Below are 25,138 nucleotides of genomic sequence, written 5' to 3' on the forward strand. Positions count from 1 at the left end.
AGTGTCTCTAACCTTTTGCTGTGCTCCTGACTCCCTTCCTCACCAGCTCATGGCAGACCCCTGGCGGTAGAGGAGGGAAGTACATCTCATCATGGCCGTCGACTCGTGGTTCCCAGGGGCTCAGCCCCAGGAAGGATAGTTTTATCCAGGAGGTGACTGCTCCTGAAATTTTGGATGACTTTGGGCTCATCTGGTAGGCAGACCACTGTCTACTCCCTGATGGGCAGCATATTTTGATCTCTTTCTAAGGTACTGGCTGTTTCCTGAGACTTTTCCAGACTAAACGCACACAGACTGGGGATGGAAGAACACTCTTCTCTGTTATGAGGGGTGAAAGAGATCTCAGCGAGTGGTTTAGACAAGGAAGAGGGCAGGGGGAGTGAATGCACTGGACAGAGCATTTCTGGCCTCCTAGTCCTATTTCTGACAGAGATTAATAAAATGTCATTCTGAAATGTTCGTTATTTAAGTACATTTTTGTTAGTGTGACTCCCTCTCAAACATGAACCACCCACCCCCAGAAACACTTTAGGGCTTCAAAAAGGAAAGACAGGGGCACCTGGATGGCTCAGGCGGTTGGGCATCCGACCTAGGCCTATGTCATGATCTCACAGTTCGTGAGCTCAAGCTCTGAGTTGGGTTCTGTGCTGCCAGCTCAGAGCCTGGAGTCTGCTTCAGATTCTGTGTCTTCCTCTCTCTGCCCCTCTCCTGCTCATGCTGTCTCTCTCTCTCTCTCTCTCTCTCTGTCTCTCTGTCTCTCTCTCTTTCAAAAATGAATGAACATTAAAAAAATGTTCTAAAAAGGGGGAAGGACAGATCTCCTTGGGCCGTCTCTTGGGTGATACCACCACTCTCTTCCTAGATGCTATACTATTCTGCTTATTTCTACAAGATATGAAACACATTTAAAGGGGGAAAAACGTATCAGAGTGTTCTAATGAGCTTGAACCACAATATATATATTTTTTTTAATCTAATGACCAGAAGCTAGGGCAAGTTATTTTTAAATTACCAGTAATTTTCTAATTCAGTTGGGGACTAGACTGTGTTTGTTAGCTTGTTTGGGGAAAACACTTCAATGGCTTTATGGCAGTAAAGCTTAAATAATGTCCTCAATGGTTTAAAACCATGCTGAGCTACACTGTTCCTCATGACATTGAGATGGCTTACACTGGGGAAAGAAATCCATGTCTACAGAACAGAAGGTGTCCTTGGGCCCAGATGGGGTTTTCACTTCTCCCTGGGCTTCAGGGATCAGGATCCTGCACCCAGGAATGAATGGAGCAGAGAGAGGTATGGGGAGGGCATTACATGGCTGAAAGTAGATTCTGTAGCAACATGGCACCAGAATGAGGGATGAGGATAGTGTAAAAGAAACATAATAAAAAACACCTGTGTAGATTTGTGGCCGGTGGACTCCAAGAATAATAATCTCCTCTTGTTGTTTGTATCTTGCTCTATTGAATCCATCCTCCCCCACTCCACACCCCTTTTCTACACTAGAATTTCCTCCTATTATCCCAAAGCTTTCCATGAAGTTTTGGTAGGTGCTACAGCTTGTCTCTGATGTATTTGGACAGATAACAGAGGGGCCTTTGTTTGCACGTGCGTTTGGAGGCCTGGGAAAAGAGTAGCAGTTGGAGGAGGTGGTCACAGGATGGCCGGAAGACCGGCCAATGCAGAACCAGCAGAGATTGGCAGAAAATGGGAGCATCCTCTGGGAATCATGTGGGAGGGGATCCAGTAAGCTACTGAATTTTCAGGTTGCTCATCAGGATCCAGGCTTGTGATTTTAAGCACCCAAGAGAAGGGTGGCATTTAAAGATCTGAGAAGCCAAAGAAAAAGACTTTAGAGTTAATGACTTGAGTTGCCCCATTTGTTCATAGCTAAAAACATCATGAATGTATGAGTAGTAAGACTTAAAGGAGTTCAGAGGAAGGGAAAGTTGTTCTTCCCCATGGTTGGGAAGGTTACACAAGTGAATTTAAACTAGGTCTTGAAGAGAAAGTAGTAATTGGAAAGTGGGAGGAGTGGGGAGAGAACTTCTGTTAGGTACGCTTTGAACAAGGAATGGTCCAGGGGTGCCTGGGAGGCTCAGTTGGTTGAGCGTTTGACTTCGGCTCAGGTCATGATCTCGTAGTTCGTGAGTTCAAGCCCCGTGTCAGGCTCTGTGCTGACAGCATGGAGCCTGGAGCCTGCTTCAGATTCTGTGTCTCCCTCTCTCTGCCCCTTCCCCACTCATGATCTCTCAAAAATGAATAAACGTTAAAAAAAAACAATTGAACAAGGAATGGCCTTGTCTGGCTGGAAACAGGTCTATATTCTCGAGTATCCATCCTCCACATTTCTTATCACTTTAGGTCCCATTCTTGAGGCCCAGGGATGAGAACATATTAAACTGGTCTCAGTGGAGCAACCAGAGGTGCTGAGGACATCTTGAGTTAACTGGTGCTAGTTCTAAGAGAGAGACCAATCATCCCTTAGGACACGAATTAGCCTAAGTGATTTACCTTTGGTTTTCTCATGCCTCACGTCACCTTCTCAAAAGGCACCCCTATATCTTATGCCCAAAACCCTGCAAAATGCTGCAGATAGTGTTCATGTCTCCCCTTCTGGCAGCACCCCACAACTATTCTGCTCCATGCAAAGACTCCTCTGGGCAAGAGGTATGTTGTTTTCTCACTTTTATAAAAAAAAATATTTATTCATCACCTACTCTATGTCAAGCACTGTTCTAAGCCTAGGGGATACAGCAGCATATAGGCCAGTCCCTGTTGTCATAGTTTTCCATCCAGTAGAAAGACAGACAAAAATAAATACATAAATAAAATATCAGGTAGTGCCATGAATAAAAAGTAAATAAGCAGCGGAAGGGGACAGAGAATGACAAGGAGGGATCTACTATACATAAGATAAACAGGGAAAGCCCTGTCTAAAGGGCTGACCATCTAAAGAGGTGACAGTGAGCAGATGTCACAAGGGGTGGGGCCCAAGCCCTGAGATGGATGTGAGTGGGTGTGGCTGAAGAACAAGACGGCCACCACGACTAGAGCAAGTTCAATGGGCCTGGGGAATGAAGTGACCAAGGGGCAGGCAGAGACTCCTAAGAAAGGGACAGAGGAGGAATTATCCTGCAGCTCCCAGAGCATGGTCCACACCCATGCACCATAGCCACACAATGCCCATGGTCATAACCCACCCATCCTGCCCTTGGAAACAGTTTGCCTGCCATTTTCCCCTCACTCCCTCAACCAGACTCATTAAACTTTTCCAAAGCTACTATGCTTTGCAATTGGAAGAGAAAAGGGCAAGTCTCCAGGGTTTGTTTGTTTTTTTCCCCAAGTTTTAATTTAAATTCCAGCTAGTTAACATACAGTGCATTATTGCTTTCAGGAGTAGCATTCAGTGATCCATCACTTACCTACGACACCCAGTGCTCATCACAAGTGCCCTCCCTAATGCCCATCCCCCACTTAACCCATCGCCCTGCCCACCTCCCCTCTGGTAACTATCAGTTTGTTCTCTATAGTTAAGAGTCTGTTTCTTGGTTTGCCTCTCTTTTTTTTCTCTCCTTTGTTCATTTGTTTTGTTTCTTAAATTCCCCATATGAGTGAAGCCATATGGTGTTTGTCTTTTCTGACTGACTTATTTTACCCCAAGTTCTTAAAAGTGGTTTCCGCGCTCAGTGTGGGGCTTTAACTCACGACCCTGAGATCAAGAGTCACGTGCTCCACCAACTGAGCCAGCCAGGTGCTCCTACACTTCCAATTTCATTTATTTGTTTATTTATTTATTTACTTACTTACTTACTTGTTACACTTCCCAGTTTAAAATTAGAGCAATCAACAACCGAGGGACTTGAAGTGGCTGGGGCCTTGTTACCACAGTGTTGTAATGAGTCTCTGGAGAAGCCCCACAACCTCTCTCCAGAGAGGGAAAAACTTCCCTCGGTGGATCAGTACTTGGGATTCCAAGTTTCAAAATTCCATAGAAACCAGGAAACAATCCAAATACACCAGGCCTGTACTAGATGCGCACTGAGTCACCAAGTCTCCCCAAAAAGGCTTATACCAAGTCCTTGGGACACGTAGGGATGTTACTCTGGAATGTAGATGAAAGTTAATCCAGCAGATCCACCAGACTGTCTGTGCTTGACCTAAATGAATCTTATCAGCCACAGCTACACCTTTAGCTCAAGAGGAAAAGAACAGGAGGAGAGACTCTAAGTCCATTTCCATAGAATGATTCCCTTGCCCCATCACCCGCAGAACCCAACAGCAAGGGTCAGAGTCCTCTCACCTGAGAATTTGGTGTTCTGATGAGGCTAGAGAGGCAAGAAGCTCCTGAGAGTCTGGAAACCCCTCCAGTTGGGTGACCAGGAAAATCTAAGAGTAGCTGCTTCTCAGCCCTGTGGGAACTTGGGGTCTGTTTAAGGTAGCCGAGTTGTTGGGAAATGAGGAGTGTCGGGCTCGTCAAAGAGGACCCAACACGGCCATGCTGAATAATAACAGTTGACACTGACTGAGCCCTGACTATGTGACATCCCAAGCACTTTATAGATGTTCTCTCTAATCCTAGGAAGTAGGTGCTGTTATTAGGATACCCAGTCCACCCAGGGGTCTGAGGCATAGTGACTAATAAGGCACTTGCTTCCAAAGTTCCACAGTGAGTTAATAGGAGAGTCGGGATTTAAATCCAGGTCAGAATCCAGAACCTGTACTCCTGGGTGTTCTGTGCATGGCACCCTGGAAACCATTCCATAGCCTGAGTGTAATCAGTATGGCTCTGAATATAGCCAGCACCAACTAATGTTTTGCATGAACGACTTTTTACTGTCAGGGCACTTTGCCTGACCAATGTCATGCAGATTGTTTCCCTTGGAAAGTCCCATGCTTCTGTGAGTGCCCGTTTGGTATGTACTCTTCTTATCTCCAACTCCAGGGCACCTCCCTGCCTCGTGCTCAGCATTCTCCTGGAACTGTTCTGGGTGAGATGCAAGGCAGAGGCTGATCCAGAGAGGGAACCTGTGGGCCCCGGCAGGTCCACTGAGGCAGAACCTAATCTGCGTCGTTGCCTGGTGCTTGCCCACTCTTTTCAGGGCAGCTAGGCACCATCCTGCTTACTCCATTCAGTCACATGAGTTGCAGCTACCTCCAGGTCTGTTTGAGGAAACGTTCTGTGGCCTCCTCTCTCCAATCAAAAGAAGAGCTATCTCGCCCCCATACATGGCCTCCACCATGCTAGACATCTATGAGCTCTTAAAGACAATCAAGGCGGAGCAGCTACTTGGTCTCCTACAGAAGGACATCCCTTGTTGCGTCTAACCTAAATATTTCTTGACACACTCCTGAACATTTTTGCTCTCCATGAAGAAAAACAACAGAAGGTAACGACTGTCTGCTTATAATTCCAACAGCCATGTCTTTTGTAATTATGCAAATAGAGCTGATTTTTTCCAACTTTTTCTTATGAAAATGTTCAAATGTAGAGAAAAGCATAAAGAATAGTACAGTGAGCACCAAAAACCCACCCCCTGAATCAATTTTTTAATCTCTTAGTAAGCATCTATGCTTCTATGGATAGATGAAATGTTTAAGGATAGGAAGGCATTTCAAATATTCAAGAAACTGAACTAATGGTCATACTCAAAAGTGAAATGTTAAACTATTTCTAACTTTGAAATCAGAAAAATATAAGCTCCATATTCATTACTTTGATCTTGGTTAGAAATTGTAACTGAAGGGGCACCTGGGTGGCTCAGTCGGTTGAGCGTCTGACTTCGACTAGGGTCATGATCTCACGGTCTGTGATTTCAAGCCCCGAATTGGGCTCTGTGATGACAGCTTGGAGCCTGGAACCCACTTCAGATTCTGTGTCTCCCCCTCTCTCTGCCCTTCCCCTGCTCATGCTCTGTCTCTCTCTGTCTCAAAAATAAATAAAAACATTAAAAAAGAAAAGAAAAAAAGAAATTGTAACTGAAGACAAAAGCCTTAATTAACAATTTAATGCCTTAAAAGGTGCTTTAAAAGAAAGGGAGACCATAGACATAGATGCTTAAAGAAAACAAAGCCCTAAACCAACCACTTCACCTTATTAGATACATAAGAAAATAGGCACCAGTTACTCAAAAATTTAGTTAAATCAGTATCTTTTCTGTATCTTGTACTTACAGAACTGGGCATGTGTCTAAATCAGCCAACTAAAAAGACCAAAGCACTTTCCTACATTACTGAAAAAATTTTTTTAAGTAGTTCCAAAGATAATTGTCTTCTAACATGGAAACTAAATATACTTGTTATAGGGAATCACATGTGTTTAAAATATTTGTTTTTGGAAGACTGCGTGTTCACTTAGAGTTGTAAATTCTATTTTCATGAAAGGCTGATTTATTCACCACTGTTATCACACATATAGAAAATACAGTTAAATGAATGCCCAGGGAAAATCTCATTGCCTAAGATGCTTATATTAATAAATAAGAAATGATAAAATAAATTAGTTAGGATGCAAATCAATACATTAGGAAGAAAACTAAGATAAGCCTAAGGAAACTAGGAGGAAGCAATTAATAAAGAGAAAACAGAAAGTAATGAATTTTTATAACTAGAAAGAGCAAATACAAGAATGGTTTTTGAAAAGCAACTAAATAGATTAGCAAGTCTAGTTTATTTATTTATTTTTTAAGTTTTATTTATTTAAGTAATCTCTACACCCAACGTGGGGCTCAAACTCATGACCCTAAGATCAAGAGACACATGCTCTTCCAACTGAGCCAGCCAGGTGCCCCAAGTCTAGTTGTTGTTGTTGTTTTTAAAGAAGAAAACACAAAACACTGAACAAGAAAAGAAGTAACCAGATATAGCAGAAATTATTTATATATGCATGTGTATTGTTGTTGTTTTGCTCACATCTATCCAAACATGTTTGAAAACTTGTATAAAATGGATCAAAACTGACCCTAGAAAGATGGAAAACTTGAATCTACCAAGTAGCACAGAAGTAGCATAGGAGTGAGAAAGTTGTCAAAGTGTGTACCCTCTATCTAACCCTCTCCAGATCACCAGACCCAGATAATTTCACAGAACTGAGAATAAGCATAATAATAATTTTCTAATTCTTTTCATAAAGCAAGCATTATATCAATCAGTAATATATTGCAAAATAGCAAAAATAGCACAATATTCATTCATGAATATCAATGCAAACATCATAAAATATTAACAATGAAAATTTGGCAAAGCATTAAAAAAATAATATACTATGACCAGGTGGGGTTTTTCATGAGATGCAAGATGATTTAATTTTAGAAAATCTGTTTTTTAAAAAAGAAGCTCTGGGGGCGCCTGGGTGGCTCAGTCGGTTAAGCGGCCGACTTCAGCTCAGGTCATGATCTCGCGGTCCGTGAGGGCTGTGAGTTCGAGCCCCGCGTCCGGCTCTGTGCTGACAGCTCAGAGCCTGGAGCCTGTTTCAGATTCTGTGTCTCCCTCTCTCTGACCCTCCCCTATTCATGCTCTGTCTCTCTGTGTCGCAAAAATAAAAATAAATGTTAAAAGAAAAAAAAAGAAACTCTGTTAATATAATTTATCATATAAACAGATTTTTAAAATATGGTCATTCCCATGGATGTTTATTTTTTTTAATGTTCATTTATTTTTGACAAAGCACTGTGCATGCACGCAGGGGAGAGGCGGGGGAGGACAGAAGATCTGAAGTGGGCTCTGCACTGCCCAATGTGGGGGCTCAAACTCATGAACTGTAAGATCACGGCCTGAGCTGAAGTCAGAGGCTCAATTGACTGAGCCACCCAGGAGCTCGTCCCATGGATGTTTAAATAAACTTTTTGACAACATCCAACTTCCATTCTTTTTTTTTTTTAAGAAAGCTATTAATAAAATGACAAAGGATGAATACCTTCTTAACATTACATATCTCTAATCTCCAAAGCTAGAATTATTCTCAATGGGGAAAGACTAGCTTTCCCATTAAATTTAGAAAAACACAAAAATGCTATCACCTGCACTATGAGATGCAAATATTCAGAGAAATGACAAAAACATTAGCAAAGAAGACATGAAAATTATACATATTACTGGAAGCTTTCCAAAATTATCTGAAAAACTGTAACAGCCAATAAATAAATTGAGTATGATGGCTGAGTACAAAAGTAATACACAAAATTCAATCATCTTATTAGTGAGAAATGGGTTGGAGATAATGGAAATTACTCAAACTGGTTTAAGGAGAAGGTGTTTTTTTGTATGTGTGGTTCACAAAGTCAGTGGAAGGGCTGGAAGCATGGGGTCTAAGCAGAACTTGCAGGAAGGCTTAGTCAGAGTACCCCTGCTGTGAAAGGATACAATGCCATTTCTGCTGCAGGAAGCTGCTGAATCAGGAAGAGGCTGACCCCAGAATCACACCGTCTGCCATGAACCGTGTTGGAACATGCCCTGCATGTTATCTCATGCCCTCCTGCTCTCCCCACATAACAGTCTCAGATAGTTTCCTGCATGTACAAAATCTAAATTGCATCCAGAATACTAGTTAACATGCAGTCTTGGAAATGAAGTTGTTAGCCGTAGAAAGTCAGCTCTAATGAAAAGACACCGTAAAAGTAATCTCCTCAGACCTAAAACACTTTTAAATTCAGATGTCGTGTTACACAATGTCTTGTTCTATGCTGATAAGAAATTTAATTTTATAAGCTTTCAAATTAAACACAGCTGATTAATCAACCAGGGTAAAAGACTCAAGTGAGAATATATTTAACTGTATTCTCAAACAAAAGTGATGGATTTCTGTTTTCTTGCTATTCAATGTAAAAATAAATAAATAAGTACGAGTGATTTTTCTCACTGTTAAATTATTTCATCGTTCATTTAAAATGAACCCCTTAAAGTTTGTCAAGAATCATGAACTGGATTTAGTTAAATATCAGAAGTCATGAAGCACCACTAAGTGAAGGAGATGATTATAGTTCATGAACGAGATTTCTGAATCACTTCCACTAAATACAACCTTCCAATGAACTCCCTAAAGATTTCTGCTTGGAGTTCAGATGTGGTTCCTCATAACTTATAAAAAGCTCAAGTGGTGTTTAATTGTTGAGCTGGGTATCAGAATTCATTGACTCCTCTCTGCAAACATTGAAAACAATCTTGCCGCGATAACCAAAGACTTGAATATTTTCCTTATAGAAGTCTTCCAGCTACTAAATAAAGAAGGTATGAAAGAATGGAATGCAGCCATTATGAAATATTCTTGCCAAGAAAATCAAACCTGAATGTGATAAAGCCTCTACAGTTTTCAGGGAATACAGGGCGCAGAGGAACACATTGCACAACGCCATGAGGATGCACACCATCAGCAGAGACCGTGGGCATGCTAAAGGACAAATGTCTGGGTTCACTCAACAAATAAATTGTAAGGAAAAGAGAGAGAGAAAGAGAGGGACAGAATAAGGATCTAGATTTTAAAAGTCATAGGAGGGCATCAACAAGTTATGAAGCATGGTTAATGTTTGGATCTTCAGCCAAACTGTTAAAAAAATTCTTCAAGATAACCAGTGAAATATGGATATGAAATATGAAAGGCTATTTAATACATTAAGCTTATTATGTTCTATTAGATTATATGTATTATTATCATATATTATTATTAATATAAACATTAAGAAATTATTGTTAAATTTCAGATGTCATAATGGTGTTATGACTGTGATTTTTGAAAAATATTTCTTAGCTTTGAGAGATACACACTGAATATTTGTAGATGGAATTGTATGATGTCTGGTATATGCATCAAAATAATCCAGTGGGGGAGAACATCGAGATGAAACAAGTTTAGTCAAAAATTAACCGTTTGGGGGCGCCTGGGTGGTTCAGTCGGTTAAGCATCCGACTTCAGCTCAGGTCATGATCTTGCGGTTCCTGAGTTCAAGCCCCGCATCGGGCTCTGTGCTGACAGCTCAGAGCCTGGAGCCTGTTTCAGATTCTGTGTCTCCCTCTCTCTCTCTGACCCTCCCCCGTTCACGTTCTGTCTCTCTCTGTCTCAAAAATAAATAAACGTTAAAAAAAAAATTAAAAAAAAAAAGAGCAAAATGTTTAAAAAAATAAAAAAAAATTAATCATTTGGGGGCACATGGGCATTTATCACGCTGTTTTTTTTTTATGTTTTACTTATTTTTGAGAGAGAGATTGAGACAGAGCGTGAGCAGGGGAGGGAGAGAGAGAGGGAGACACAGAATCGGAAGCAGGCTCCAGGCTCTGAGCTGTCAGCACAGAGCCCAACGCGGGGCTTGAACCACAAACAATGAGAACATGACCTGAGCCGAAGTCGAACACCCAACTGACTGAGCCACCCAGGTGCCCCTGGTTTTTTTTTTTTTTTTTTTTTTTGTAGTTTTTAATTAAGTTCCAGTTAGTTAACATACAGCATACTATTAGTTTCAAGTGTACAAAATAGTGATTCAACACCTCCGTACAATATACCCAGTGCTCATCACAAGTGCATTTCTTAATCCCCACCACCTATTTTAAACCATCTCCTGCTCATCTTCCCTCTGGTAACTATCAGTTTGTTCTCTATAGTTAAGAGTCTGTTTCTTGGTTTGCCTCTCTCTCTCTTTTTCTTCCCCTTTGCTCATTTGTTTATCATTCATCAGTCAATGGACACTAAGTTTGTTTCCATAATTTGATCATTGTTTTTCTAATAAAGAGGTTTGATTTTTTCTTATGTTTATTTATTTTGAGAGAGAGAGCAGGAGGGGGTAGAGAGAGAAGGAGAGAGAGAATCCCAAGCAATGTCTGTGCTGTCAGTGCAGAGCCCGATGCAGGGCTCAAACTCATGAACCATGTGATCATGACCTAAGCCAAAACCAAGAGTCCTATGCTTAACTGACTGAGCCACCCAGGCACCCCGTAATTTGGCTATTGTTGATAATGCTGCTATAAGCATTGGGGTGCATGTGCCCCTTTGAATTAGTATTTGTGTATTCTTGGGGTAAATAGCTGGTAGTGCAATAGCTGGGTCATAGGGTAGTTCTATTTTCAACTTTTTGAGGAAACTCCATACTGTTTTCCAGAGTGGCTGCACCAGTTTGCATTCCCACCAGCAATGCAAGAGCATTCCCCTTTCTCCACATCTTTGCCAACACCTGTTGTTTCTTGTGTTGTTGATTTAAGCCATTTGGACAAGGATCAGGTAATATCGCATGGTAGCTTTGATTCTTATTTCCCTAATGTTCAGTAATGTTGAGCATCTTTTCATCATACTATTTTCTCTACTTTTGTGTATGATGAAATTTTTCCATTATAAAAGTTTTAACAAGAAAAACAAGCTTAAGTTAAATATAAAAGCACTACTAATAGTTTCTATTTACTTACTGACTTTAGAGAGAGAAGGGGAGAGCACACACTTGGGGGAGGGGGCAGAGGGAGAGAGACAGAGAGACAGAATTTTTTTTTTTACTTCTTCATGGTTTTTCTTTTATTTTTTTTAATTTTATTTATTATTATTTTTTTTTTCATTTACATCCAAATTAGTTAGCATATAGTGCAACAATGATTTCAGGAGTAGATTCCTTAGTGCCCCTTATGCATTTAGCCCATCCCCCCCACAACCCCTCCAGTAACCCTCAGTTTGTTCTCCATATTTATGAGTCTCTTCTGTTTTGTCCACCTCCCTGTCTTTATATTATTTTTGCTTCCCTTCCCTAATGTTCATCTGTTTTGTCTCTTAAAGCCCTCATATGAGTGAAGTCATATGATTTTTGCCTTTCTCTGACTAATTTCTCTTAGCATAATACCCTCCAGTTCCATCCACGTAGTTGCAAATGGCAAGATTTCATTCTTTTTGATTGCCGAGTAATACTCCATTGTATATATATACACCACCTCTTCTTTAGCCATTCCTCCATCGATGGACATTTGGGCTCTTTCCATACTTTGGCTATTGTTGATAGTGCTGCTATAAACATGGGGGTGCATGTGTCCCTTCGAAACAGCACACCTGTATCCCATGGATAAATGCCTAGTAGTGCAATTGCTGGGTGGTAGGGTAGTTCTATTTTTAGTTTTTTGAGGAACCTCCATACTGTTTTCCAGAGTGGCTGCACCAGCTTGCATACCCACAGAGAGACAGAATCTTAAGCAGGCTCCAAGTTCAGCTCACAGGGCTTGATCTCATGACCCTGGGATCACAACCTGAGCCAAAAGCAAGAGTTGAATGCTCAACTGACTGAGCCACCCAGGTGACCCTAATAGTGTCTAAACACAAACACAACATACAATTTTATTCATACTTCAAGGATATACATGTTTGAAAGTTGCTTGAAATCAGAATTACTATAAAGCAACAGTATTCAAGGCAGTTTGCCATTGGCAGAAAGATAGACATATAATTGCTTCCCATTGCTCTTGACATATAATCTAAAGGAACAGGATACAGTCTAGAAATACATTCACATTTATATGGCCCATTGATTTTCCACAAATACGCAAAGGTAATTCAATGTGGGAAGAATAGTTTAACAGTGTTGGAACACTTGCATATCAGTATTTTTGAAATGATTCCCAATCATTACCGTATACCAAACAAAAGTATTAACTTAAAATAGGTTATGGACCTAAACTTAAAAGCTTAAACTGTTATGCCCAGAATTCATGATCCCCAAAGACGACCAGGGAGCCGAGTCCGATGCAAAAGCAAAGAGCCTTTATTCAAGCTAGCTCAAGCTCAATCTTCTACCTGCACCGACACAGCGGTTGAGATATGGGGGGGGGGGGGGGGGGGGGAGGGGGAGGAGGGGAGCGAGTGTCAAAACCACAAAGGTTTTATAGGGATCATGGCCTCAGCCATTGGCTGGGGAAGGATAGAACAATGGCTCTCAAGGTGTGGTCCCTGATCAGCAATTATCAGCATCACCTGGAACTTGTTAAAAATGCAAATGTTGGGCCTGGTGGTCACAGACCTAATGAATCAGAAACTCTGGGGGTGGGGCTCAGCAATCTGTGTTTGAACAAGTCTTCCAGGAGATTCTGATGCACCTGAAGTTTAAGAACCACTGTGTCTGAGGATCTCTAACATGTTTGGCCTCAGTGTATACAGAACATTTCTCACTGGTCACCTATTAACCATTGGCTGTCAGCCTTGCTGTGCTATATAAATACCTAGCACCAAACACCATCCCCAGAGACTCTGATTAATTGGTTTGGGGAGGGGTAAAATGCTCCCAGGTCATTCTAAGCCTGGGCAGGGTTGAGGGCTCCTGCCTCTGGCCCCTACCTGAGAGAAGCCCTCCCTCTTCTACTCACACTTTCCACACCTCTCACACTTCCCTTCCTCCCACCTCAGACTTCGGAAGAATGCATCAATCGGTAAGTTACTTAAGGGGAGGAGGCGTGTTCTGAGGTTTGAGCAGGAACTTGTTTCTGCGGCCATGTCGGGGAAATAGTCACTAGTCAGCCGGCCTAGGTCTGCTCTTTCAAAACCGTAACACTTCTAAAAGAAAATGTAGAAGAAAACCTTTGTGATCTTAGCTTAGGCAAAGATTTCTTGGATAGAACCTGGAAAGCATGAACCATAAAAGAAAAAAATTATGAATCAGACTTCATCAAAATTTAAAGCTTGTGCTTTTTCAGAATATATATAGAGCTCTTACAGCTCAATAATAAAAAGACAACTCAATATGCAAAATGGACAGAGAATTTGGACAGATATTTCACATACAAAAAGTTACAGATGGAAAATAAGTCAATAAGGAAATACAGATTAAAACCACAGTGAGATATCACCACAACTCGCTAGAACAGCTATGTCAAATGAAAAAGACATATAATGGCAAGTGTTGATGAAGATATGGAAAACTGGGAATATCATACATTACTGGTCTACATCCAGTACAACCACTTGGGAACACACCCTGTCAGTTTCTTATAAAGTTAAATGTACATTTACCATACAATCCAGCAATTCCAATACTAGGTATTACCCACAAGAAACAAAACAATTGTTTACCAACAAACTTGTACATGAATGTTCATAGACATTTTAGTCATAGTAGCCCAAAAGTAGGAACAACCTAAATTTCCATCATTAGGTAAGTAGGTGCACAGATTGTAGTGTCTACGTGCAGTGGAATACTATTCAACAATAAAAAGGAATGAACTGCTGATACACACGACACGGATGCAATCTCAAAAGCATTATTGTAAGCAAAAGAAGTAGACAGAGGAGAGTACATGTTCTATGATTCTATTTGTATGATAGTCCAGAATAGGCTAACGTAATTCATAGGGATAAAAAGCAGATCACTTGTTGCCTGGGCCCGGGGACGGACAGGTGTGGGGTGGGGGTGGGGAAAGGGAAAGGAAGAAGATGTGAGGTTGATGCAAATCAGATGCAAGTCTGATTCCACAACTTTCTAGAGTAATGGAAATATCTTATATATTGATTACGATGGTGGCTACACAGGTGTATACATTTGTCAAAGCTAATCAAATTGTGTGCTTAAAACAGCTGGACTTTACTGAGTGTAAATCATACCTCAATAAAGTTTACTAAATAAAAAAAGAATATGCATGTTCATATGGGCATTGAACATCTCTAGAGTACACACAAAACATTGCTAACTGAGGAAAGCCTATAGAGAGTAGAATTGGGTGTCCGGGGAAAAACATGGTAGGAAGATTTATTTTTCATGCTAATCACTTTGGGAGGGAAAAAATGGGAATAGGCCATGTGAAGAAAAAGAAAAACAAAGTACCAGTTAATATGTGAAAATACGCTCAAACTTACTAGTAATCCAGGAACTATATATTAAAATAGCAGATATATACTTCCCGATGAGAATGGCAAAATTTTAAAGTCTACTCCACCAACAGAGTGTATCCAGTGCTCTCAAGAATTGGATGAAATGGTTACTTTCATACTGTGTTAGGGAATACAATTCAGTACAATAAAGTTTAAGAACGAGCTATGGTATCAACTGATGAATGGATAAAGAAGTATATATATATATATATATATATGTATATATATATATATATGTATATAAACTTTAAAAACTTAAAAAAATAATAAAATAAAATAAAATCTTTAAAAATAGATTTTAAAGAAGAGAACAGGCTATAGTAGTAGCATCTATCCAAATCCAAAATAGAATTAGATACCTTGTTTTGTTGGTTCTTTTTTAATGGTTATTTATTTGAGAGAAAGAGAGAGAGCAACAGGGGAAGGGACAAAGAAAGAGGGGGAGAGAGAGACAGCACAGAGCCCAATGCAGGGCTCAAACTCACAAACCGTGAGATCATGACTTGAGCCGAAACCAAGAGCCGGCCGCTTAACCGACTGAGCCACCCAGGTGCCCCTACCTTGTTTTTATTTTTTAATGCTCATTTATTTATTTATTTTGAGAGGAGGACAGGGGCAGAGAGAATCCAAGCAGGCTCCTCACCTCAGCACAGAACCCGAGGGGGATGGTGCTCAATCTCACAAACCATGAGATCATGACTTGAGCTGAGACCAAGAGTCAGATGCCTAACAGACTGGCCCACCTAGGTGCCCTAGAATTGGATACCTTTTTTTTAAAATTTTTTTTTTAACATTTATTTAGTTTTGAGACAGAGAGAGACAGAGCATGAACGGGGGAGGGGCAGAGAGAGAGGGAGACACAGAATCTGAAACAGGCTCCAGGCTCTGAGCTGTCAGCACAGAGCCCGACGCGGGGCTCGAACTCACGGACCGTGAGATCATGACCTGAGCCGAAGTCGGACGCTTAACCGACCAAGCCACCCAGGCGCCCCAGAATTGGATACCTTTTAATCAACAATTTAATTTCTAGGAATTTATATTACAGATTATCTTCTACATATTTACATGTTCGTGTAAAAGGGTACTGTGGCATTATTGGTTATAATAAAGGACTAGAAAAAGCAATAACATCAATAAGGAACTGGTTAAATAAATTATGCTTGGATATTTACCATACATATGTACTACCTTTAAAAATGAATAAGAATAGGTGCCCTTGGGTGGCTAGTTGGTTAAGTGTCCGACTTCGACTCTGGTCATGATCTCTTGAGGTTCATGGGCTCTGTGCTGATAGCTCAGAGCCTGGAGCCTGCTTCAGATTCTGTGTCTCCCTCTCTCTCTGTCCCTCCCCCACTCGCACTCTGTCTCTTTCTCTCTCAAAAACTAACATTAAAAAATTATGAAAAAATGAATTAAGAATAAAATGTGTATAACTTTGATCCCATAGTTCCACTTCTAGCAACCTTTCTTACAGAAATACCTTCACATGTACTCAAAGGTAGATGTACTCTGATGTGTGTTGCAACATTACAGTTAATGTTTAAAAAAAAAACACAACAGTTCTTTGAATGGAACTGAATAAACTATGTTACATCATCCTATGATACACTATTCAACCATTAAAATAAGGAATTAGATAAATATATATTTACATCGAAAGTCTTTTAGAATCTGGGAATGGAGGTGGTAGTCAAGCAAAACTTTAGCTTTATCAAAAGACAAGGATTTTATCAGCCAGAAGAAATTCATATATCCTTCCATGTAGTAACTGTTTAATTAAAAGTAAGTATACATTTGGGGCACCTGGGTGGCTCAGTCGGTTAAGTGGCCAACTTCAGCTCAGGTCATGATCTCACAGTTCATGAGTTTGAGCCCCATGTCAGGCTCTGTGCTGACAGCTCAGAGCCTGGAGCCTGCTTCAGACTCCGTGTCTCCCTCTCTCTCTGCCTCTCCCCAACTCACACTCTGTCTCTCTCTCTCTCAAGAAAAATAAACATTAAAAAAAATTTAAATAAGTATACATTTATGAGGTTAAGAAAGTATGTATATGTATATATAAGATGCTGATTGGAAATATCAGTTGCCAAATACGTGGGTATCATGATCCCGTTTATGTTTAAAGAAACTGTATTTTGGAATTAAAAACACCTATGTTAAGAGAAATATGTCAAGACAGAAAAAGATGAAGTAAATGCAGTTACAATTTTAACATACAGGGAATCTGAGTGAAAGATACATGGGAACGCCTTGTCCTGTCCTTACAACTTGTCTGTAAACTGGAAGTTATATCAGAATAAAAAGCTACAAGAAAATAAAATTAGGTCTTATTCCCCCCACCCCCACCCCTCCTGCAGTCTCAACTAAAAACAAATTAACCAATACAGAAGGAAACTGGCTTAGAGCCACAAAGTCCTTGTGTTCACAGAGGAAGTGTGCATATTCCAGGTGGATAGCCAACAGTGCCATCACCACTTATTAAAAGGCTCCTCGGGGCGCCTGGGTGGCTCAGTCGGTTAAGCGGCCGACTTTGGCTCAGGTCATGATCTCATGGTCCGTGAGTTCGAGCCCCGCGTCAGGCTCTGTGCTGACAGCTCAGAGCCTGGAGCCTGTTTCAGATTCTGTGTCTCCCTCTCTCTCTGCCCCTCCCCCGTTCATGCTCTGTCTCTCTCTGTCTCAAAAAAAAAAAATAAATAAATAAATGTAAAAAAAAAAAAAAAAGGCTCCTCGATTTCCCATTTGATTGCAATACAACTTTTCACATACATTAAACTTTCATACATAATAGGATCTATTTTGGATCCTCCATTTTATTCCACCAATCTAACTGCTATTTTTAAAAAATTTTTTAATGTTTATTTATTTTTGAGAGAGACAGATAGAACACGAGCGGGGGGGGGGGGGGGGAGGGGGGCGGGGCAGAGAGAGAGGGAGACACAGAGTACGAAGAAGGCTCCAGGCTCTGAGCTGTCAACACAGAACCTGATGCAGGGTTCAAACTCATGAACCTCAAGATCATGACCTGAGCCGAAGTCGGACCCTTAACCGACTGAGCCACCCAGGCACCCCTCTACTTGGTATTTTTATGTGACTATCATCCTGATTTGCTGTGTAGCTTCAAAGTACATTCTGATATGTGGGAAGGCAACCAGATCATTACTAGTTTTTACTGTTTCAACAAAAGAAATATTCCTTGCCTATACTGAGACACTTATTCTTTCATTTAAACCATCAGTTTGTTTTATTCACACACACACACACACACACACACACACACACACACATACACACAATTGTATTCTAATTATAATTTACTTTCGAAAGAATTAACTTCTTTAATATTAAGACTCCCCAGGAGCACAGTATGTTGTTCCATTTGTTCAGGTTTTGCATAAAATAATTTTCTTCATAAAGATGTCTCTTGTTTGAAACAGCATTTAATGGTTCTTGTTGTGAATACATTATTTTCCCATTTGCTTATTCCTTATTAACTCTAGTGATATTTTACTAAATCTCTTGGGCTTTATACAATCATATTACCAGCTTGAAGAAATGTGTTTATCTCCTCTTTTCCAATGTCTCAGCCAGCTATTTCATTTTATGAGATTGTATTTGCTAGAAAGCTTACAAGATAATATCAAATAATGTCCATAGCAAGCATCCTTATCTGGTTCCTAATTTTAATTGAAAGCATATATCAATTAGCTTTACTGGTGTGTGTGGTAATTGGTTTTTGTTATACTTAAGAAGTCTGCTTCTATCCCTATTTTTACAGAGTTTTTAAAGTAAGAATGGCTGCTGAATTTTATCAAGTGACTTTTCAGCATCTATTGATATAATCATATTATTTTTCATTTCATTTGTTATTGTCATAGATTATGTTGCTAGATTTCCTGATATTGAACACACTTGTACTCCTGGAATAAACTCCAGGTCATGAGTTATTATCCTTTTGATAAATACCAGATTTTATTTACTAGTACTTAATTTAGGAATTTTCCTCCTATATTCTAAAGCACACTTGTTCTATATCCCTTTCTTCTATTTTTAGGTTTTATGTCAAAGTTATATTGGCTTCACAAAAGGAATAACAAAAAGAGATTTTTGCCTTTTTCTATGACCTAGAATAGTTTAAGTAACATTGAAATTGTCTGGTCTTAAAATATCAGACAAAATATAGCTGTGAATCTATCTGGCTCTGCTTCCTTTTTATTATTAAATCTTTAGTCACTTTTCTAGTCTCTAATAATTATTTGGTCTGTTGAGGCTGCCACATCTTGGTGCCCATTATTCATCATTAATATTCTGGAAAAAATATTTTTAAGTCATGAATTTATGATTTTGCCACAACATTCCTAAGAGAAAGCTCTTCATATTCTCCTGAATTATCTTATATCTATAGTTATGCCTCATTTCTGATCCCTAGTCTTATATGAAGAGTTCTTACAAGTTAAAGCAAAGTATTTTTCAACCAGGTTCAGAGCCTAATGCGGGGTTCGATCTCACAAACGCTGAGATCATGACCTGAGCTGAAATCAAGAGTCAGTTGCTCAACTGACTGAGCCACCCGGGCTCCCCAGGAACTAAATTTTTAAAAAAATTTATGCAATACTCAAAGTAATTAAGTAGATGTGGTACCCATAAAAGCATACAGTCTGTGAGGGAAAAGAAGCAGTCAGAAAACAAAAATGTCCTTGGACATTAAAAATATAAATATCAAGAGGCGCCTGGATGGCCCCTGCTTGGGATTCTCTCTCTCCCTCTCTCTCCGCCCCTCCCCTGCTCTCTCCCTCTCTCTCTCTCTAAATTAATACACTTAAAAAAAAAATTTTTTTTCTTGAAGATTTTATTTTTAAGTAATCTCTATACCCAATGTGGGGCTCAAACTTACAACCCTGAGATCGAGTTACATGCTCTACTGAGCCAGCCAGGTGCCCCCAATTAATTTTTTAATATTTTTACTCGGTAAAAGAATGAAACTACATTAAAAAGTGTTCAGAGCATCCCTCCAACCCTTCTCCATTCACCCCATTCCCCACTCACTAACCTTCAAAGGTAATAACTATTTCTATTACTTTCTTGTGTATCCTCAAAGTTGAGAAAATGGGTTTGAAACTTAGATTTCTGAACAACCCAAACCATGCCAAACAGTAGATGGAGTTTGGGGAAAAGAAATGCATATGAGACACACAAGCACTTACTTAGAGTAGAGAGTACTCTGGAGCTTTTGTGAAATAAAATGCTAGGGAAGGATTTCAGCAAAATGAAAAAGGAACCAGGAAGCAGGACACACAGGGTACCAGATACATAGTAGCAGTTGAGTGTAACATATAAGAAGTGAAAGAAGCCAAAAGAAGTTTCAGGGGATTTGTTAGACCCAGAGGCAGACTTACTAAGAAACTAATGAAAATAAGCTCAAAGCCCTTCACTCATTTCAGACCTTTCCAAGTCCAAGAGATGAGCCCTAAGAGTGTCTATTTGTGATTCTGTACTTTTTCTCTTGAAGATGGCCCCCCAAATTATATAAGATTCAAGACCTACAAACCTTGGATCCATCTTTGATTAGACCTTAGTAGTTGGAAGATTTTTCTTTTTCTTTTTAAAAATTTTTTTAGTGTTTATTTATTTTTGAGAGATAAAAACACAGAGTGTAAGTGAGGGGAGGGGCAGAGAGAGTGGGAGACATAGAATTCAAATCAGTCTCCAGGCTCTGAGCTGTCAGCAAAGACCCCGACGACGTGGGGCTTGAACCCACAAACTGTTAGATCATGACCTGAGCTGAAGTCGATGGTTTAAGTGAGCCACGCAGCCACCCCTAGAAGATTTTTCTTTAACCAACAAACTATTAATGACATGAATTACATTTCCTTCCTTGGGTGGAATAAAATTATAGTAATATTTATCCAACAAATTGATAAATGACATTTATTGATTTTCCATTTCTGAAATTAACCTATAGACAAGACACAAAGAATTAATTGGAGTTAGAGAACAGAATAGGAATGTTATAAATATTGGCAATATAAAATTACAATATAGCTAAAAATATTAGGACAATAAGAACAGAGATTCAATTACATTTTTTTTTAATTACATGAATAAAATGTAACCAACCACTGTCTGGAACCAAGGGATCTGGGAAAGTACTGTAGAAGCAACAAGTTCCTCATCTTTCAGAATATAGCCATGGACTGTCAAAAGATGATAAACCAAGAAAAAAAGGCAGAAATTTCTTTATTGCTAAAGATAGAAATATTAATTAAATATATAATTAATTAAAGAATATTAATTAAAGATAAAATAATCATGGGAATAATCCCAGTCACAAAGTATTTTTAGATGCTGTGAACTGAACTAGGAGAAGAGAAAAGAACATGTTTTACTTTTTATTTTATAACCTTCTATAATATTTGAATTTTTTTATTTATGCACTGCTTGTATAATTTTTTAAGCAATTTTTTTAAATGTGTCTACAAAGATACTCTTTCTAATGTTGTTTATAACTGTCGGAACTGGAAACAATCTAAATACCTACAGAGAGATGAATAGGAGACTGATTAAAATAATTTAAATCAATTTTATATATATTTACTAACATGGAAAGATCCCCACACTATATTGAGGGTTTTTTTTTATTTAAAAAAATCCAGATGGTAAATAATGTGTACATCATGATCCATTTTTTAAAAATGTTGTGATGTATATGAATGTGTGTATGAACAAGATACTTATTCTAAAATGTGAATAATTATTGCTTCCAAGTGATAAGAATGCAGGTGATTTTTATTTTTCTCTTTTAACCTGGATGTCCTAAAATTTCCTATGAGGAATATAAATTATTTTGTAATAGAAAAAAAACCAAACATGTTATTTTAATACATTTTTCTTTAATCCATTCCACATTTCTCCCAATTGAAACAAGGTCACAAGATTCTTTTTTGTAATTCTTTGCCCAACTGAATATTTATTTGAGTCAAAATCTATTTGACATCACCACCAAATCAAAGTGTTCAGGTACAAAGATGTCCTTCAATCCACAGTGATAAGAACACAATTTCATAGCTAAAGGCAGATAAAAATAATATCGTTTGCCCAGTACCCAGTGCAGCCGTGGCATCAATTTCTGAGCCAAGGAGAGAAGAATCTAAATCATCACAATTGACAGCAAAGCACAAGCTGAGTTTGTCAGAGATAGGTTCATCATCTGGGATGCTCATTTCAAATCACTTTGGGAAGGCAAAATTATTGCTGCTAAATTTCATAACATCTCAAAATCTGTGACTTTTCCAATCATAAAGAACAGACCTGCAAGCCTTGATAAGGAAGTTTACATTGACTTCATTACAACAGATTTAACGCTAAGAAAACAAAGGCAAAAGCAATAGGTGCTTATGCTCTAGTGCAAGTTCAACGCCAAAGCATTTTCATTATCTCGAAGCAAGCGAGAAGGCCACACAGCATTTTCCCCTGATTTGAGACATTTTACTTCTCAGTAAAGCCTGCTGTATACTTCCTAATTTTTAAAGTGACAAGAAGACATTTCAAAGGTAACCACAATACATTTCCATCCAATATCACATGTAGTTTTTGGCCTTGACTTGTCTAATCTTAATCAGATTTATCTGAGAGCCACAGAAATTCAGAAAATCAAAACAGTGTTTGCCCTAAACTGAAAAATTCTCCAAAGGGCAGTGTTGGAGATAATAATAATGGTAACATTTATTGAGCTTTTCTAGTGTGCCAGGGGCTATATTAAGTACTGATTAAGTATTGATGAAATAGTTAATCAGTACTGAAGCTCTTAATTAAGTTAAGCAATTAAATCAGGACTTAAGTACTAATTAGGTACTATATTATATACTCTTTTCAGTCAGTACTCACAAAACCTAATAAAATAGGCAATTATTATTATCCACATGCGGCAGATTATATTTTCCAAATGTGTCCACAACCCTTTCTTTCATCCCAAATGCTCTTCTACAACGTAATCTTGCCCATCTTCCCATCAACAGTTCGGGCCCTATGTACCCTCCCTTTGAAACAAGGCAGACTTTGATCAATTGAGTATGGCAGAATTATGTCCTACATCTTCCAAGGCCCAGGTCAGAAAAGGCTTTGCAACTTCCACCAGGCTCTTTGGGGATGTTTGTTCTGGGGGAAACCAGCCATAACTTAAGAAGTCCTACTACAGTTAAGCCATCATGGTATGCTTATGAGGCCATGTATAGGTAGTTTCTAATCAATAGTGTCAGCTGAGCTCCCAGCCAATAGCCAGCCTTCACTGCAAGCCATGTGAGTATGCCATCTTGGATGTCCAGCCCAGTCAAGCTTTCAGATGACTGCAGTTCCAGCTGATATCTGACTTCAACTGCATGAGAGACCCTCAATGTGAGAATTGCCAAGCCATACCCTTTCTGACATCCTGACCCATGTTTTACACCACTAAGTTTAGGGTGGCTTGCTATACAGAAGCTGCAACAAGAACATTCCATTTTGCAAATGAGGAAATTTAGGCATAAAGAGTGATTTGACTCCAGGTCTTTTTTTTTTTATTATTATTAAAAAATTTATTTATTTATTTATTTTTAACATTTAATCATTTTTGAGAGAGAGAGAGATAGAGCGTGAGTGGGGAGGGACAGAGAGAGAGGGAGACACAGAAACCAAGGCAGGCTCCAGGCTCTGAGCTGTCAGCACAGAGCCTGACGCAGGGTTCGAAGCCACGAACTGTGAGATCATGACCTGAGCGCAGTCAGACGCTCAACCCATGTGCCTCCAACTCCACATCTTAACCATCGTTTTGTCCTGCTACCAAATGTTGGAATAATAAAGTCTGTACCATGCAGAAGATATCCTTCTCAAGTCATGTTTATTTCAACATATCCATCAGCAGAACACTCTGTGGAAGGAAAATTGTGACTTCATTGAAGTAGAAGCAATCTATGTTGCTACATTTTGTCATCGTGCAGTTTTCTCTATTCCAACTACTGATCTGTTAATTAAAATATTGAAAACTTCTTACAAATTATTATATTACAGCAAGACAGAATGCCCCAACCTACTGCAGGCAAATGTCCTACCTAACAAGAGATATTCCCAGGAGATAACTTAACATTTCTCTCTCTAAAATTATTTCTAGTAGGCTGTTGGCATTTCAGAGGTTAACTCTTTCAGAATGTTCTCAAAGCACGAAGTATATGATTAATATCTTGGAGAATTTTAGAGGTAAACACAAAATAAATTTTATAGAAGTTGGTCTGAAAAACAGGATTTATGCAAAACATAACTGAGCAATGAGTGAAATCCTAAGTTTTTGTGGAGTTTAAAAAATTTTGTGTTGGGGAGACTGGGTGGCTCAGTCAGTTAAGCAACTAACTTAAGGTCAGGTCTTGATCTCGCGGTTCATGGGTTGGAGCCCCGCATCGGGCTCTGTGCGGACAGCTCGGAGCCTGGAGCCTGCTTCGGATTCTGTGTCTCCCTCTCTCAGCCCCTCTCCCATTTGTGCTCTGTCTCTCCCTCTCTCTGTCTCAAAAATAAATAAAATGTAAAAAAAATTTTTTTCTAAATCTTGTGTTAACAGTGCCTGGATGGCTCAGTCAGTTAAGTGTCTGACTCCTGATTTTGGCTTAAGTCATGATCTCACGGTTTCTGAGTTCAAGGCCAATGTTGGGCCCTGTGCTGACAATGAGAAGCTTGCTTGGGATTCTCTCTCTCTCTCTCTCTCTCTCTCTCTCTCTCTCTCTCTCTCAAAATAAATAAATAAACTTAAAAAAAATCTACTGTGGAAGACCTAATAGCAAAGTACTTTATAGTAAAGTAAATCTGGTAAAAGCTGAATCCTTGAAGGTATTTATTATGATGCAGTTCAGTTTTGTTTACCTTAAAAGATATCACTGTGGTCTATCATCACAACAACAGAGACTAGACCTGTTTGCTAATTCACATCTATCCCCTGTTCTCTGGGAAGCTGTGATCATGTTTTTATTTTATTCCTCTTGACCTCCTTCCCCCAGTTAATCTAGCCAGGCTAGACAACAGATTCTCTCTCCTGAGAACTTGAAATTAGGATTCTTTGACTGTAATCATTCTGCGCAGTTCACTTTATTACATGTATTGAAAACCCAGAGAATAAGGCCGTCATTGCGGGCAGCTATGTTTGCTGAGATGCAGCCAAGGCAGTGAAAGCCAGGTCACATATAGGAAAGAAGAAAGCAGATGCAGAGACAATGGACCACAAAATCAAAGGGAGAGAGGGAGACGGGGTGGGGGGCGAGGGGGAGAGAGAGAGATGTGGAGACAGAAAAAGGCAGAAAGAAAGGCAGGCAGAATTTT

Source organism: Panthera onca, chromosome B3, assembly GCF_046562875.1.
Source record: "Panthera onca isolate mPanOnc1 chromosome B3, mPanOnc1 haplotype 2, whole genome shotgun sequence".
Lineage (NCBI taxonomy): Eukaryota > Metazoa > Chordata > Mammalia > Carnivora > Felidae > Panthera > Panthera onca.